This window comes from Colobus angolensis, unplaced genomic scaffold (assembly GCF_000951035.1).
Source record: "Colobus angolensis palliatus isolate OR3802 unplaced genomic scaffold, Cang.pa_1.0 Scaffold181, whole genome shotgun sequence".
NCBI lineage: Eukaryota > Metazoa > Chordata > Mammalia > Primates > Cercopithecidae > Colobus > Colobus angolensis.
The window spans coordinates 4,153,989-4,173,033 of record NW_012114944.1 but is presented as its reverse complement, the minus strand read 5'-3'; the positions used below and the strand labels follow the sequence as shown (position 1 = coordinate 4,173,033).

The window sequence follows — 19,045 nt, the reverse complement described above, 5'->3', positions numbered from 1 at the left end:
CCACCCACCCATTCACCTATCCATCCATCTGTCCATCCATCCATCCATACATACATCCAACAAATATTATAGGCAACTTACTCTGTGCCTGGATTTTGGTAGGCACACTGGGGATACAATGCTGAACAGGATAGATGTGGTTTGCATTATTCTGGAGCTTACATTCTAGGAGGAAGACAGGCAAGAAGCAAGTAAATAATTAAATAGTAATAATAAGGTTGTGTATGGAGGGTCTGCCATGTGCTAGACACTGTTCTTAGTATTTTTCTGCATGAACTCATTTAATTTTTATAACTGCTCTATGCTGTAGGTACCTTATCATCCCCATTTTACATTTTATAGATAATGGAACTGAGGCACAGAAAAGCTATATGACTTGCACAAGGACTCACAGCTAACAAGTAGTAGGGCCAGGATTTTAACTCGGGCAGTCTGGCCCTTAAGGTAAGACTGTAGTAAGGAAACTTGGCTATGACAGAAGGAAACACGGTGATGAGATATATAGTGACTGCCTTGGGGTAGTCAGAAAAGGTCTCTTGGAGGAGGTGACATTCAAGCTGAGACCCGAAGGGTGAGAAGGAGACCATTGGGTGGAGTGCATTCCATGTCAGTGAATGGAATAGCAAACGCAGGAAGGCAGCTTGTGATAGGAAAGAACCTGGCATATTCATGGAACAGAAAACAGGGAAGTGGGGCTGGAGTGTGATGGGTGGGTTGTCAGGGTGAAGAGTGTGAGAGTGGCAGGGTGAGCAGGAGCCTAACCACGTAGAGGATCTGTTTCATTCCACTTGCATTGACTGGGGACCTCCTCTGAGTCTGGTGCTGCATGCATGGGGTGCTGGGGTGGAGCCCAAGCTTGCAGCCACGAGGGGTGGTGGGCAGAAGCGAGGGCAGGTGTGATGAAAGAGAGGTGGGGCCCAGGCGAGGGCCCCTCACTTAGCCCCAGGTCAAGGAAGCCCCAGGGCAGGTGCTATGGCGGGTACAGTGGAGCTGGCTGCTGAAGGAGGAGAGGGCGTTGGACAGCTGGAGACATGGGGGAGAGCGCCGCTGCAGAGGAAACTGGGTGTGCAAAAGCAGGAGGTGGGAAAGTATGTGGGCTTGGGGAGTGCTGAGTCATTCCTTGTGGCCGGAGCAGGCCACGCTGATTGTGGGTGGATGCAACACGAAGAGGAGGCCAGAAAAGCAGCCGTGTGCTCTGGTGCAAACCTAACCACAAACCTAACCACACACCTGAAAGCCAGCATGGCTCAGTGTGCCATGGGAGCCTGGCCTCAGCCCTCAAGGTGCCTAGGAGAGCTGTGGAGACCTTGGACCAGTCACTTAGCTTCTCTGGGCTGGAGCTTGCTCTCCTGAATATTGAGGATCACATTCTCTACTAGTTAGAGCTATGTGCTGCCTCCCTGAACCTCAGTTTCCTCATCTGCATAATCAGGGTAGTAATAGGACTGTTTTCATGGGGTTGTCGTGTGGATTGAAAGATTGAAAAGGGATTACAGCTGTGCCTGGCACACAGTAAGTGCTAACTAAGTGTTCTTTGTGGTTAGTCCTGCCCTGCCTCCTCCCACTCCCCAAGTTGAATCCCCTGATTACTTGTCATTCCTGGTCTTGCATTCCCACATTTTCTTACACTGTTCCTACCACCCAAAACATCCATTCTTCCTATATCCAGTGTATCAAGTGCTACCCATTCTTTGAGACTCAGCTTAGATCCTGCCTCCTTCAGGAAGCCTTTCCTGCCTGATACTAGGGGGCTGCTAAAGTTGGGCCCTAGAAAGCCTTTCTATCACTTCCCCTTGTTTAATTCTAGCAGAGCGTGTGCACAGCCCAGTGTCCCATTCCACCCTGCCTGTCCCTCTCTTAGGGTTTTGCAGATGTGGGGGTTTGTTTATAAATGTTTGTCTCTCCAGCTGGGCTGTGAGCTCCTTAGGGACAGAACCTGGACTTCTCTTTTTCCCTATGCCTATCATTTCACAGTCTTCATTAGAAGTCTGCTCAATGATCAGAGGGATAGAGGAAGATGGAAAGGGATGGAAGGATCTGCAGATGGACACTTTGTCTAGGCATGAGAGGCTGAGGTCCCAGGGAAATCCCCTGCCCAGAGAGGAATCCAACTGATTCCACTGATTCTCAGTGTCAGTTGGAACCATCTGTCCCTCAGAATTCCCTGAGGAGCTGCAGGAACAAGCACAACGTTGGAAACTCCCAGCTTGCAGACCAGAGCTCCTGACCTCGCCATGAGCAGGACAGCCCTCCAACCTAGAGGAGTTGATAAGACAGGGAAGTGGGTTACAAGATGGGGATTGTGTTAGTTATTTATCACTGGGTAACAAATCCCCCCAAATTTAGTGGCTTAAAACAGCAATATCGTGTATTATTTCATTATTTCTCTGGTTCAGGAATTCAGACACACTGAATGGCTTGTGTTTGCTCCATGGTGTTTGGGGCCCAACTGGAGGACTTGAAGGCTAGGGGCTGGCATTATCTGAAGGCCTGACTGGGGCTGGAGGATCTGCTTTCAGTGTGGCTCCTCTCCACGTGGAGGTCTCCATAGGGCTGCCGGAGAGTACTCATGACAAGGCAGCTGGCATCCCCCAAAGTGAGTCATGAAAAGACCAAGTCTTTTAGGACTTACTCTGGAAATTGCATGCTATAACTTCTGCTGTAATCTGTGGATCACACAAATTAGCTCTTATTTAGAGAGGAATAGTACCAAGGTGCAGGGGGAGATGAAGCTCACTGGGGGCTAGCTTGGAGACTGGATACTATAGTGACTAATGTCTGGAGGAAGACAGGAACTCCAGTTGCCCAGCAAGGGGGACTTGATGCTGAGGCCCTGCCCTGTTTTGCAAAACTCCTGCTCATCCTTCAAAACCCTGGATACCACTTCCTCTGTGATGCCTTCCCTGATGTCCTCCTTCGCCCCCTTTCCTTCAGTGCTGCCCATCCCCCGCTCAAAAAGTAAATTAATTATTTCTTCCTCCACTACACCCGCATTCTCAATAGCAGGTGATATCTCCTCCAGGGAGTAAAAGGACATTGGTTCTTGTGCAGAGGCAAAAAAAATCTTACTTTTTTAATGTGTAAAGCATAGATATAGATGTAGTACACAAACAGATCTATGTATGCCTGTGGTATTACAATTTCACCAGGCGGCAAGAGTAGGAAAAAGTAGCCAGAAAGTCTTCTTAGGAGACTAACAGTGAAATGAAGGTTGAGAAACACTGTTCCACATCCTTCTATATTGTGTGCAGTATTCTCTTATTAAATTTCATGTCAATGAATTCTACAGTTAAAATAGATAAAGATGGTAAATTTTATATGTATGGTTTGCCTCAGTTAACAAAAATAAAATTTTAAGAATGGGCTGGGCATGGTGGCTCATGCCTGTAATCCGAACGCTTTGGGAGGCCAAGGCAGGAGGATGGCTTTAAGCCAGGGGTTTGAGGCCAGGCTGGGGAACATAGTGAGACCTCATCTCTACAAAACATTATAAAATTAGCTGGGTGTGGTGGCACACTCCTGTAGTCCCAGGTACTTGAGAGGCTGAAGCTGGAATATCACTCAAGCCTAGGAATTCAAGGCTATAGTGAGCTATGATCATGCCACTGCACTCCTGCCTGGGTAAAAAAGTGATGCACTGTCTCTATTTAAAAAAAATTAAGTGTTGTGAAAAATAATCTGTTCTATATGCCAGTCTTCTGTATCAGATTGTGAGCTTCTTGGGGGCAGCCCTTCCCCACCCCTTCTTCATCTCCTGGTTCCCAGTGTCTGGCGCAGGGCCTGGGCTCACAATAGGTCCTCACTGAGTACTGAACTCTGCTAAGTGCAGAGGATAGGTGGACGGAGGGGCCTGAAATGCTCCATGGCAGAGCCTCTCACAGTGTGGCTCTGACTGTGGGGTGGGGAGGGCAGTGGACCATGCAGAATCTCAGCCTCCACCGCCACAGAATCGCTTTGCATTTTCCCAGGCTCCTTGTAGGGGAAGATGCCCACACCCAGACAATACTGCCCTAGCATTCACTACTAGACACTGGGGCTCTATCAATGGCTGCAACTGGACGTGGGTGCGGGATGCTGGGGGGCTTGGAACTTGAGGGTACTCAACAGTTTGGACTTATCTAAGGACCTGGGAGGCAGAATGGTGGATGAGCCCAGAAGACTGGATTTCTCCCAGCCTTGTGCAGCCAGGCAAGGAAGATATAAGAACGAAGATCAGGATCTTGATCTGGGAGTAGACTGGGAGCCTGGATTCCTGCCTCCTTCTCATTCTCAGGGAACATAGCCCCATTTATTACGAGCCAGGCTCTGTGGACCTCCCAAGCCACCCCAACCCCAACTCAGGGAGGCTGAGCTTGTTTCCAGAGATGGTGAAGAGGTGGATGGGTGGGTCTACAGGTGCCCAAGGGATTTGATGAATCTCTTAACTTATTCAAGACTGGGCTTCACAACAGAGCTTCACAAATGGGAAACTGTGTGTAATCTGTGTAATTGAAAAGGAGCTCTGGCTGCCCTTTTTGGAGGAGCAATGCTTGCCGGACAGAGATAGCCGGGAATGCATAATCAGTTGTTTCTGTTTCCTTGTGTCACAAAAATAGGGATTCACACACCAGAGGGGTGAAAATTCACTCTGGTGCTGAAATCGGTTAAATTTAACTTTTGCCTTTTGCTGGGCCTCTTGATTCATAGCTGCTGCATAGAGAGGCTAATATTGTTTGAGTCGTGATATGAGTCACTTAGCCACTGGGAACCTCAGTTCTCCGTCTATATGCGAGGCCCTTCACAGAGTCCAAGGTCTGACATGCAGGTGAGAGTGGCTCTGTCCCTCTCCAAACTGTCAGAGCCTGCTCAGGGTGCAAGGCTCCGATCTGGGCCTCATGCTGGGAGGAACCCACTAGGGCATAACCCAGGAAAGCATCAGGGAAGGGTCAAGGTCTAGACATTGGGGAGCTGAGGGTGTTCAGCCTGGAGAGCACACAGGGCACTGGGGAGGAGGGAGGAGTCCAGACCTCCAGCGTTGCATGGCTGTCTGTGATAGATTTTGCTGGTTCTCTGGTGCAAGTGGGGAGAAGCAGGAGCCATGGCTGAAGTTAGCGGGGAGCAGAGTTTCCACCTCCTGCAAGCAAGCCCTGCCTCTGGAGGCTTCCAGCATGGAGCAAGCTGCCTGGCTGTGAAGTCATGAGTTCCCTGTGGCCCAAGGTTCCCTGAGCAGTCTGGTTTCAGCCAGGCCTGCTGTTGGGGAAATTTAATACACAGAGTAGGCATAGACCAGGTCAGTGGCTCTCCACCTATATGGGAAGAGTCACTTATGGGGGTTCTTGGTAACAGTGCAAATTCAATATCAGTGGCACAGGTGACTGTGATGCTCTTGGCCCCTGGAGACTTGCCAGGCCAGGAGCTCTCTAAGGCCTGTTCATCCCCCAGACACCTGGGCTGTTTAACAAATGCTGCTGGTCCAAAAAACTCCAAATGATGCTGCCCGTGTGGGAAAGAGGACAAGGAGGAGGTCACCGCGATGGGGGTGGGGGGATGCTGCCAGGGCAAGTATCCCAGTGCCACTAGGATGAAGCTCACAGTCCATGGTGGGGCACAGTCCATGGAGTGCACCATCACCTTGTCGTTTTCCCGGCCCATCTCATGCACCTTCATGCTGCCGGCCTCAGTACAGGCTGCTGGCAGGACTGTGCTCATTCTTCCTGGCACAGCTTGGGTGCCCCTCCTTTGCAAAGCCTCCCATGGCCTCCCCTGTGCTTCCTGACCTGACCTGCACATCCCTCCCAGGGTGTTTGCTATGTCTGCCCACCCCTGGCCTGCAACTGCCTGAGGTTAGAGTTGTGTCTCATTCACCCTGCCCCTTGGCCTGGTACAGGCCTGGCAGTGATGCCAGAACAGTGCTCAGGGCGTATTTGCTGATGGAGAGCCAGGTGCCTGTCTTTTAGGCCTTGGGTTGGTCCCCTAAGAACCAAGGGCACGTCATCAGAGCTTGCCAGACCTAAAGTCACCCGAGGACTCTCCAGCTGCAGCCTCTTGTTAAACGGACGCAAAGGGAACCCTAACACAGCCTTGGGCTCAGCCTCAGCCTGCATCTCCCATCTCAGGAACCCCCACCCCCGCCGTTTTCTAACTAATTAGTTTCCTTTGAAGTTTTTTTCAGACCCACCCAGAATCCTGTCCTCAGAGATCTAAGGGTGGCTTGTGTTGGCACTTTTGGGGGCGGTCCTGCAGATCTCCCACCAGCCTGATCTGTCCTGAAAGCATAGGGCCTGGGAAAAATCAGGAGAATTTGGAGCTGGGTGGGGAAGATGGAGACAGAGCTTGAGAAAGGTCCAAGAGATGCTAGCAAGAGGGAGTTTGACATCATCAGAGACCAGGACCACACTCCTTCCTGCTTGGGAGTGAGATGATCGCAGCTTCAGCTTGCAGACAGAAATCGTCTTGCTGATGAAAATAAAGTCAGATTCCTAAAGGGATAAAGGGCTGCTCATAGGAAAACGCAAACACTATTTCCTCAAGAACTGTATCCCGCAGAGCCTGTCCTTTAAAAGGCAGCTGTGGCAGATTATTAAATTGTAGATGCATTTCTCCCGGCTCTGTCCCCAGCCTCCCATCGACAGCCCACCTTGCCTTGTGGCCTGCCTTGGCACTCCTCCCGAGGACCTTCCTGGGAAGCAACACTTGTGTCGTGGGGCTGTCTCCTTGGAGAAGTTCATGTGAGGGAGTGGAGGCAAGGAGGACTTTCACACGGGAGGATGTTGACACTGTGTGTGTAGAAGTATTGGCAATGGACTCCCAATACGTTTAGGACTTGATTTCTGAAAACTCAAAAGCGTGCCTGGTTTTGACATTTAAAAAACAAATCAGTGAGAACCTCCAAATCAGGCCTTTTGCTATTTACTGAATTCTGGCATCATTCTAAATGGTCAGTCGCTGCCATTTTGCTTCATAGGAACAGAAATTTTGTGATCTGACATGATTTTCTCAAATGATTATTTTATTAAACTGTAGGTTGTCTGAGAAATCAAAAGATTGCTTGTTGCTTAGCTGTGGCTTGTGGAATTTGAGGTAGATTCATGGAATGGCAGAGGTGGCAGAGGCTTAGCAGGCATTGGGTCCAGTCTCCCTGTTGTACAGACTGAAAAACAGAGACCAGATGGGGTAGGGCCTTGCCAAAGTCTCACAGTAACAGCAACACGGGGCTCCGTGGCTTACCCTCCAGCACTTTGCAGCACGTGCCATGGTCTGATTTTCTCTCCCTTAGCCTCCCTTTTCTATTACGTAAAATGGGAGTAGCAAACCCGCCTTCTGTGTTTTGTGCAGATGTTTTTTCTTCAAGGGAAAGCACTTTTATAAACTGTAATCCAGTAGCTGCTGTTATGATGCCCAGGACTCCTTTGCTAGGAGCAGATCTCTGATTATGGCCATTGGAGTTTCATGCTTTGCGTGGACAACAGGATTTTTTACTCTGACACTGCAGACTCTGAAAATAAGGAGTCAGGGATGGAATGGGGGCTCTTCAGTAAGATGCTCAAAGTACACGCAATGTCTGCCTCTTAGCCCCCAACAGTCAAAACCCACCCAGGCCAGAATCCCGCCATAACCCGGCCATGTGACTGCCACACCCTTGCCACAGAACATGCAAGTGAGCCTGCAGCCTTGATTGGAAACCATTTAGAAGCAGCAGTACGATAAGGCACAGCTGGAAACTGTTGCTGCTCTCTAAGAAAGAGAATAGAGGCCAGTAATCTAGCACGGGTTGGAGCCATTTCTTTGCACTGGTCTCCAGGGGGGCCATTTAGCACATTAATAATCTATGAGATGCTTCCACCTTCTGGATTCATTAAAAACAAGAAGAAAGGGAAGAGGAGAAATGATACTAAGGGCATGCACTGTTGGCCAAGCAGAGAGGGCAGGAGAGACCCCAAGGACCTGGGGACTTTGGAGGGTCCTTCCTGGCTGTCGTCAGATGCCCAGTGCAGTCAAGCCCAGTGTTGAAAGTGGGCAGCATGTCACACATGAGGCGAGGAAAAGCTTGGTAGCTTTTGGTTTGGATACAATTGGTAGAAGGAGGAAGGAACCCTCAGAAGGGTTTTCAGGACAGAGGAGTCTGGGAGTTGGCTTGAAGCGGGACCCATGGTGGCCATGGCAACAGCATTCCTAGGACACAGGGCTGTGGGGCAGCTGAAGGCCACTGCAAAGGCCAGAGGGGATGGAGAGGGGAGCATGTGGTAGGCTCCATGGTGGAAAAAGTGCTGGCTAGTGCCTGCCCTTCCCGCCTCATTTGCCCCAAATCTCCCAGCTCCAACACCCAGAGTCCCTTGAATCTGCTCAGCTGCTCTGTGCTCTTTGAAGGCCCAGCCTTCCCCTGAGTGGGCCCCCATGCCTGCAGGCCCGCCCTCTCCTTTTCACCTTGAAAACCACTTCCAGCCTGTGAGAGCTGGCAAGTGAGTTGCTGGCTCTTCTGAGTCTCTGGGCATGTTACCCCATGTGTCCGGCATCCCTTGTTACAGGATTGTCTGTACACCATGGTGTCATCATTGTCTCCATTTCTGCCTCTGCCATTTGACTGTGGTACCCTAAAGACAGTGGACATGTCGGATTAGTCTCTCTATGCCTGGTCCCACTTACAGGGACCCAATAATGTGTATGAGGGACGGAGGAGGAGGTTCACTCCACAGCTTTGAGTTGGCCTGGGGTATCACTGCCCTTCGTGATCCAAACCCCCACTCCTTTGGTGGAAAGGGTAGAAACGTAGTCCCCACATCCAACCTGGCTTGCGTGGATCCTGGCAGCACCTACCAAGCTTCAGGGGAAGAAAGGTTCTGTTCTTACTCGTTCATCCATCCATTCATTCATTCACTGACTCATACTGTATTTATTCATTCATTCTGTCACTCAACAAGTGCAGCACCTGCTGTATACCCTCGCAGGCTCTCCTGGAGCAGTGCAAATCCACCACCCAACACTACCATCCAAGAGAGGGAGACATGACAAAGAGGCAGTTTGATGCAGGAGCCTGAACAGAGGACTGGCATTCCGAAGCTCCGGGTCATTTTCCCTCCGATGCCTCTCACTGACAAAGGGAACTTAGGCAAATTAGCAGCCCCCGCAGAGCCTCACTGAACTCACAGTATCATGGAGATAATCCTGTCCACCCTTCTGGGGCTATTGAGAGCATTAGATGGGACAGGGATGCTGGACCATGTGGGAGCACTTTGCAGACCGTCAGGCCCACTAAGATCTCAGGTGGTGATGTTACTGCCGCTGTGATGCCAACCGGGCCCTGAAAATGTATGGGTCTCCATTTGTCTTCAGATCCAAAGTTGTGTGGAATAAATTAACTATCACTGACCATGAAGGTGATTCAGAACAGTAAAATTAAAACAGAAAACCTACAGGAGAGGCGAAAGAAGCCCCAGGCAACTGTTAGAGGGCACACACACTCTTTCTGGTTTTCAGAGAAGGAGAGGTAGGTTAAAGAAGGGCCAGATGCTATTGAGGGCAGGGCGGTTCCCAATCTATTCCTGCAAGGACCCACCCCATGTCTTTCCTGTCGGCCTGGTGAAAGATTCAATTTAAGGTTCTGACCCCTATTTTTAATTCAAGATCATGGTCTCTAAAGTAATATCAGTTCCCAACATGTAACTCCAATGGCCTCATTGTTTATGCGTCTTTCACCACCAGCCACTTCAACCCTTTTCTGGGAACATGCGGGGTGTAAATAATTCATTCTAAATAAATAAATCACTCGTGCTACTTACAGTACAGCTGGTGCTGCTAGTGATTGGCACAACTGCAGATTACGTAGAGTTGAGTCTGGAATTACAGATTGCGTCTAGAAAGAACTGGAGAGGGAATTTGAAAATGAGCTCCCTCCGGGGACAAACTTGTAAAATGGGATTAACACCAACCTAATAAGGTTGGGATGAGAGATAGAAATAATAAATGTGTCACACAGTGCCGGGCACCCAGCAGGCATGCAATACTCTTCTTGCTGCTGCTGCTGCTTTGTTCTTCTTCTTCTTCTTCCTTTTCCTCTTCCTCCTCCTCTTCCTCCTCCTCTTTTTTTTTTCTTTGACAGAGTCTTGCAGCCTTGACCTCCCATGCTCAAGTGATTCTCCCACCTCAGCCTCCCTCAGTAGCTGGGACTACAGACACATACTACCACACCCAGCTAATTAACATTTTTTTTTTTTTGAGACAGAGTCTCACTCTATCACCCAGGCTGGAGTGCAGTGGTGCAATCTCGGCTCACTGCAAGCTCTACCTCCCAGCTCCACCCCCCAGGTTCAAACGATTCTCCTGTCTCAGCCTCCCGAGTAGCTGGAACTACAGGCGCCTGCCACCATGCCCAGCTAATTTTTTGTAATTTTAGTAGAGATGGGATTTCACCATGTTAGCCAGGATGGTCTTGATCTCCTGACCTCATGATCCACCCACCTTGGCCTCCCAAAGTGCTGGGATTACAGGTGTGGGCTACTGTGCCCAGCCATCAGTATTATTCTTAAAACGTGATTTCTGTAATTCATGAGTGAAGGTTACTATTTTGTTGAGGAAAATTGACTAAAAATGGGCTTTTTAAAATGGTGGTGGTTCTCAAACTTCAGGAGTATCAAGATCCCCTGGAAACTTGGTAAAATACAAAAACCCACTAGGCATAGGGTGACCAATCATACCTGTTTTGGGATTGACGGTGCCCAAATTGAGGCATTTGAGATTGAGGAAGTAGGACTGGGAGTATTCAAACCAGGAAAGTCCCAGAGCAGCCGGGACAAGTTGCTCACCTTCGCCAGCTCTCAACCTGCTTCTAGGCGCCTCGTCCTCTGTGCTGTGTCTTAGCACCCCAGGTGATTCTGAGGCACAGCCGTGGGTGGGAACCACTGCCTTAGAGTGTGAGACTGGGAAGATGCCTGCTGAGCCGCTGGGCAGGTGCTCTGCGGACAGACGCACCAGTGCATGTGGTGGCATGGCACTGACTGCCCATCCCATGTTGTGTTTGGTAAGGTGTGTGGTGCTCACCTGTGCAGATGGGCAAATGGAGGGCCAGAGAGCCAACATACCAGTAATATCAGGGCCACGTCTCAGGCTTGCGCAGAGAGGCTAGTGTTTGCATCCAGGCTCTGGTGCTTGTTAGCTGGTGCCTGGGGCAGTTTGCTTAGCCTCTTCCAGCCTTGGTTCCTGGTCTGGGGCTTGGCAGTGGCATCATACTGACCCTGGGGGCTGGTGCATTACCTTCCTTCTTCCTCCTGTGGCCATCCATTCAAGGACATAGCCACCCAGGTGGCATTCTGGCCTATCTCTGCAGGTAGAGGCAGAGCCCTGGGATCTGGGGTCATCTCCATGGGATGAGCTATGTGGTCTTGGGGTATCTCTTGCTCCCTGAGGGCCCCTGTGTAAGAGGAGTGGGTTGGGTCAGTTGATGAGCCTTAATAATGTCGTGTCATTATGCCCTGTGGCTCAGAGCCATCAGTGCCTTAAGCCTGGCATCGTCCCTCTTGGGTCTCTGCATGTGATTTCCCTGGGCTCATAAGGCCTGGTGTCCCCTCCATGTCTAGAAGCTGTGAGAAGGAACCAGGCAAGCGCTCAGGGGCCAAGGCCACTTACACATGTAACTCCACACAGAGTAGAGGAGCAGCCTTGCAACTGTGCCAGGCCTTCAGCTTTAATGTCTCTTGATTTCCACCAGAGCTTTCCAGGTGGAGGACACCCCTTCTGCAGGAAGTGAGGCCCAGAGAGCTGATGCGGCCTGTGTAAAGTCATACCTCAGGTAGGGCAGAGAGCTGTGGTGCCAACCTTTCTGGTGGCCTTCCCTGTCTGGTCCTTTCCCCTCATGCTAAGGCATAGCGCATGCTCCCCACAGCTCAAGAGTTGTTGCCCATGTTGTTCTCACTGCACGACACCCTTTCTGCTCCCCCTCCTCCCCGGCTCAGTCCTCTGTATTTCCTGATATTTAGTTCAAGTGTTACCTCCTCCTCCAGGAAGGCATCCTAGTCTTCCCCAACCCTGGTCCCAGCTGGAGGAGGTACCCAGCATTTTCCTCACTTCCTTTGTTTTGCCCATTCCTCAATATATTACAATCCCTGATGAGGTTTCAGTGTCACCTGCCAAACAACTCCTTCAGGCCCAGACAGTCCTTGCCCATCTGAGCCTTAGCAGTACCCCAAGGGCCTTGCCTCAAGTAGGTGCTCAGGAATTGTGACTGGACACACCTGTAGGGCCTGTTACAAAACCAATTTGTAACATGTGTATGGCCTTTGCCATGGGCCAGGCATGGTTCTAAACACCGTGCATAAATTAACTCATTTACTTCACATGCCAACCCTAAGAGGTTGTTATTCTCATTTCAGAGATGAGAAAACTGAGGCACAAAGAGGTTGAATGCCTTGCCAAAGTATTGCCCTTCTTAAGTGGCTCCAGAATCCCTGCTTGCAACCGCAAGACTACACTGCCTGTCACACAGTATCATGTAACCCTCACTGCACTATTCCGGGCTGAAGAGCAGACATTGTCCCAGTTAGGCCTGTTCTCAGATTGGGGAAAATAAGATTCAAAGAAAATGGAGTCTGGCCCTGTTTCCTGCTGCAAGCAGACCACAAGGTGTGGTCTCCTGAAGGCTTCTAAGAGTGGCCTCTCTGGGGGCCATAGAGGCTCCAGACCCTAGGTCTCTGCCTCCCTCTCCAGCTGTGTTGGCAAGGAACTTCCTGCCTGTCCCTGGAGGACCTAGGCAGTACGTGTCCCCTGACATAGGCTGTGTTCTCCCTGTAAATCATTCATGAGCCCCACACACCCACACATGCACACACACATGCATACACACCACTTCTCAACTTATTACTCATTCAGTAACTCGTTGTGTATAAAAAATAAATGATTCCTTTGAATTCAGAAAATAGATGGACTGGTTGTTGGTGAAAATCAATAACTATGCTAAGTATTTCAAGAATAGTACTTATAGTCCTGCTCTGCATGGTTTTATAAAGAATAAGCTGATTTTTTTCTAAATAGAGCATAGTCTATATTAGTTGTGAATTATACAGAAGCCTTTTGCTTTGAATCTGTTTCCTAAGATGATTACCTTATTTATTATTTCCATGATGAAGAGATTGAGCTTTATACAGTGGGAAGGGTTCAACTTGAGAAAAACAATCCTAGGTTAAATAACGATCTGGACATGATTCATAAATTGCTGATTTAAGCATGATTTTCTCGATTTTCCCCATGTTCCCATAAAAGCTTACATAGTACTGCCTTAGCCTCTTCTAATACGGCGTGTTGGCTTTGCAAGTATCAGGGAATGACTTCCTTCCCATCCTGGGTGTCTTCTGAGACTCTGGGCCCATTCCTACAGGAATGGGCATGGGGACCTTTGGCACAGCAAAGCTGTTTGGGCCCAATCCTCTGGCCCACGCTAACAAGAAGGCTTTAGCACCACTTCTTTGGGAAGCCTTTCCAGGGCATGCCTCTGGTGGACGTGTCCGTAACCCCTGCTGCTCACAGCATGCTCACTTCCTCCTTCAGTGCAGTCTTGCCTGATAGTTACTGTTGGCTCTGTGAGGTCGGGGCAGCAGCATCTTTGTTTGCGGTGGGAACCTTAGAGCCCAGCTCATGGCCCAGAATCCAGGAGAACCTCTGTGAATCTTTGATTTCTGTTTTTGTTTTCGGTGCTCTCTCAATCTTTCTCTTTAATGCAAGCAGCATCATGAATTCATAGATTTTCAAAAATACATTGAATGTACATTCAGTAAGTTGGAGACATAATTTTTAATGCAGACAGTGTTTTGCTGCCTTTTTTTTTTTTTTTTTTTTTTTTTTTGAGGACAGGGTCTCGCTCTGTCACCCAGGCTGGGGTGCAGTGGCATGATCTCAGCTCACTGCAACCTCCATTTCCTGGGCTCAAGCGATCCTCCCCCACAAACCCCCCAAGTAGCTGGGATTACAGGCGCACACCACCATACCCTGCTAATTTTTGTATTTTTTGTAGAGATGGAGTTTCATCATGTTGTCCAGGCTGGTCTGAAACTCCTGACCTCAAGTGATCCTCTCACCTAGGCCTCCCAAAGTGCTGGGATTGCAGGTGTGAGCCACCGTGCCCACATTTGCTGCTCTATTTGTTTCTACCTTTCCCCCAAAATTCTCTTCCAATTTTGTTACTTTGAAAGTTACTTTAACCTGCAACAAGAAGTTAAAAGAAAGTACAATGAACATCATTTACCCTTTATCTAGATTGACAGTTGTTTACATTTTGTCATATTTGTTTTTGCTTCTTCTCTCTTCCCCCCACCCTCATACACACACACACACACTCGCACACTCACTGATTTTTTTTTGAAGCATTTGATAATAGTTTGCAGACACAATGACACTTCACCCCAATACATTAGCATGCATCTCCTAAGACAATTATATCCTCTTACATAACCCTAATATAACCACATCTGAAATATTTAACAATGATACAGTATTACCAAGTGTATGATCCATACTGAGATTTTTCCAGTTGTCCCAAAATTGTCCTTATTGGAATTTATTTGGACACAAGCAAAGAACATGCATTGTCTTTGTTGCCATATATTTTTGGCTTTCAGGATAGTGATCTTTTTTTTGGAAAACCCAAGCCGGTTGTTTTATAAAATGTCCCACAGTTGTCATTTGTTTCCTCATGATTAGATTCATGAGTTTTGGCAAGAATACTACATTTTTTTATGCTGTGTTCTTCCCAGTGCATCGAGTCAGGGGGCCCAGGATGTCAATTTGAACTATTATTGATGATGCTAAATTTGATCACTTGGTTAAGGTGGTATCTTCCAAATTTATTGTAAATATACATTTTCCCCCTCTGTAATTATGAAGTAATCTATGGGGTGAAACTCTGAGACCATATGACATCCTATTTCCTCACAAGCTTTTGCAAAATCATCATTTTCTTTTCTTTCTTTTTTTGAGAGACAGAGTCTCATTCCGTCACTCGGGCTAGAGTGCAGTGGCGTGATCATAGCTCACTGTAACCTCAAACTCCTAGGCTCAAGGGATCCCCCTGCCTCAGCTTCCCCAGTAGCTGGGATTATAGACACATACCACCATGCCAGGCTAATTAAAAAAATTTTTTTTGTAGCGACGGAGTCTCGCCATGTTGCTCAGGCTGGACTCAAACTCCTAGGCTCAATTGAGCCTCCTGCCTCTGCCTTCCTGAAGTGCTGGGATTACAGGTGTGAGCCACTGCACCCGACCTCATTTTCCAATTCGATTCTTCCTCTACATTTAAGCCAGCATTCTCCTCTCCAGAACAGCATTCCCTTTTTTGACTCTTTCTTCTCCTCCTCCTGCTTCTTTCTGTTTCTCTTCCCCTACTAATTTGAGCACTTAGTATTTTACCTGCCTTAGTCTTGAAATCAGCCATTCCTCCAAGGAGCCCTGATTCTTCCTGGTAGGAAACTGTATTAAGAAACCAACATTTGGGTGCTGGGTATACTTGTTGCTATTGGGGTTCATTCCTTCATGGTTTTTTTTTCCAGTGGAATGAGCTTGAAAATATAATTTTTAATATCTTTAAAGTGTTTAAACTGTAATCTGACTATGAGGAGATAATCAGACAAATATGGGTCATTCTCTAATTTACCCGGCCTAAATTCTTAAAAAGTCCCTATTGTGGAAAACAACAAGAACAACCACATAAAGCCAACCAAGGCCTGTTGTAAATGAAAAAAATAAAAAATAGCAACCAAAAGCAAGCCATGAAATTTGATTGGATCCTGAATTTTTAAAACAAAAGGGCATTTTTGGGAAATTGAAGAAATTTGAATATGGACTATGCATTAGATGATACTGAATTATTGTTCATTTTCATGACTGTGATAATGACATAACAATGTAGGATAATTTCATTCTTTACAAGATGCACTCTGAACTATTTAATTATGAGGTGTCATGATATTTGTAAGCTAATTTCAAATGCTTCAAAAACATCATTAAGAGTATGTGCATATATGTATATGTGTGTCTATGTGTATACATAGACACATTATTTAGTATATATAAAATACTAAATATAATATATACTATATATATTTTTTGAGACAGAGTCTCTATCACCCAGGCTGGTGTGCAGTGGTGTGATCTCGGCTCACTGCAACCTCTGCCTCCTGTTTCAAGCGGTTCTCCTGCCTCAGCATCCGGAGTAGCTGAGATTACAGGCAAGCCACCACGCCTGGCTAATTTTTGTATTTTTAGTAGAGATGGGGTTTCACCATGTTGGCCAGGCTGGTCTTGAACTGCAGACGTCAGGCGATCCACCCACCTCGGCCTCCCAAAGTGCTGGGATTACAGGCGTGAGCCACGGTACCCGGCCAGTGCAATATTTTAAAAAGTCAAAATCAATGCAAAAATATTCATAATGAACAAAGGCATGAAAACTTTAAATGAAGACAAGATCAATATTACCCATGTTTTCCTTTTGCTTCAGGCTCTAATATGGCACTCTCCGGCACTGCCAGCACGGGTCTACGCTGTCCAGTCTTTGTGCTATTGGGACAGTCCTTGTCCTGTCTCACTGTATCTAAAGGAGGAGCCTGGAACAGAGGAATGTCAACCATCTTATCCTCATGTTGCAGTTCAGACAGTTTAAAGTCAAATGCTAATTTTATTAACTTGGACACATTGTTCTTTCCTTTGAAAATAAAAGTTAGATTGAGTTCTGTAGTTCTTAACCAAACAGAATTGTATTCCAGTGACAGGATTAACTTGCCTAAGACATATAGGCTCATAAGAAGCTGCCTACCCTGTTGATGCTCAGTTTAAGGGACTCTCAGCAGTGACTGTGATGGCCAAGTAGGCCCCTCTGTGGGGTGTCACTCTGCCTCAGATGCTGCTTTCTGATAGATATTTCTGGGTGTGTAAAATTTTAAATCCTTTATAAACATCAATGATTCGCATAATTGGTGTAATTATAGGTATCTAAAAAGCAGAAAATGCCTGTGTAACAGCTGCCAGTAGTTGGTTTCAGGAAACATGCAGTCACTTGTGGAGAGCCGGGCTTGGGGTATAATGCTCAGATAATATTACTTCCAGATGGACCAACTGGAATCAGAGATGGCACGGAGATAGAGGAAAAGTGCTCCCTCCCTAGGAACCGAGCCATGCAGGAGTCCAGGGGTGGAAAATGCTGAGGGTCTCCCTTGACTGCACAGTGAGTGTGCACAGGTCCAACATCTACAGTGGGATCCAGGTACTTATGTGAGGAAGGACTAGAAAGGAATAGTTTCAACCATCCTTTGTCAGTGTTATTTTCAAATGTTCCACAGTTGTTAAGGCCTCTATTAAAGGTAAGAGAAACCGGCACACAATTGGCAGTCCCTAGTTTACATATGTCTGTCTTCTTCCAAATGGGCATGGAGGAAATGAAAATATTTTTAATTTATCCACTCCTTAAATACGTGGGGCTGTTTTGTTCATAAAATGCTTGTGGTTTATTGAGAAGTTCTTAAAGCCAATTCTGTTAGTGATAGGTACTTGAACCTGCAAACATTGCCCTGAGTACTCTCCTACTCTTTTAAAGAACAGGTGGGTTTGGGTGGAGAAGGATAATTAATTGGGAGAAATGGAAACAATTTAGAGGCATTGACCCTCGGGCAGATTCCCAAGGCCTGCTACCAGTTAGCCTGCCAAAATGGCCGCCAGTTACCAACCTACAGCTAAAGAGATCTCCTCCCACACTTCCTGAATGAATGTTCTCACTTCATTTTGTCAAACTACCCATCCTTCTACAAATGAACAATCTGAACTTAGCTACAATCTCCTTTTTTTAAAAAATGTGCATTTATGAAAAAAAATGTGCATTTATGCAGTAGTAAATCTCCCAGTGTATTAGCACTGCCTCTTTCAAAGATAGGCTTCTGGACCTACTTCTGCCTGGGTGGGGGAAACAAAGTGTGGTGTGTTTTGAGACTACAGATAGCCCCACAACTTCCCAGGAACTTCAAATAAATTATTAAATGGGCCTCAACTGAGGCCCATTTAATCAAAAAGTTTCAGTCATATTGATGTTATAACACTTACCTAACAGCAGTCTTAAAGGAAAAGACAGTGGGTTTTATTATGATTATTATTTATTTATTATTGAGGGGACAGGGAGTTTTACAATGATTTTGATAATAGTTAATTTTGGAGCATGAACCAGCATCCAAGGCAGAACAGGCCTGAACATTATGTTACGATGTTGGGTATGTTATGTTAATATGTTTGAGGAATTTGGTAGGATCAGTCCAGGGAGCTAGGCCAAATGGCCCCTAAATTTTCTTTGTCATCTAAAAAGTTCAAAATTCTGTGATCAGTGACTCTATGATCATATCCTAAAGCAGTGGGGTTTTTTTTTTCCTCCATTTTTAAAGCAGAATCATTTATGTAAAACAGATGAAAGAGGAACTGCTCTGGGTGGTTATGTGTGGATTTTCTCTGAGCATATCTGTCTAAAGGAGAAAGAAAGGGGGTAGTGTATCTTGGTCTCTATGATGACTAGATAAGGTTGAACTCCCACAAAGCAGACCTAAACCTAGCCCAAAATATCTTTTGCCAGTTTCTCACATGGATGTTTTGTTGTAGGACTTTCTCCTTAGTTCAGCTAAATACGGGGGTCCTTGTCACATGACCAAGAAAGATTAGGCCCGCAGACACTTTGAAAGGTGAGAAAAAATGGAATTTATTAGGTGAAGAGAAAAAAAAAAACTCAGCAAAGCGAGAGAGGTTCCTATTAACAGGCCCGCATCTCACAGATTGAATTCCAGGTAACCACCAGGAACAGGAGACGCCAGGTTCCTCCCCCACTGAAAAGGGCGAAAACTTCCCGAGACTCCACCCTATTCTCCCAGTGAGCAGGCCAGTCAGGTTCTCCAGGGATCTCCTTATACTTGGCTGTCTCAGTTGCAACAGTAAAATATAGCGTTGTATGATCAGCATCATGGTACGAGACAAAAGAAAACAAAACAAAATGAAAGAATACCTGATAAAGTTGTGGTGACTTGCTAGTCACTTTCAATTATTTATTTATTTATTTATTTAT

General features: G+C 47.0%; 1 protein-coding gene across 1 annotated transcript in view; it reads left to right on the top strand.

The window, feature by feature from the left end:
* GABBR2 (gamma-aminobutyric acid (GABA) B receptor, 2) overlaps positions 1-19,045 on the top strand; it is a 424,424-nt gene that overhangs the window by 134,655 nt on the left and 270,724 nt on the right. The gene's annotated exons all lie outside the window — the stretch shown is intronic.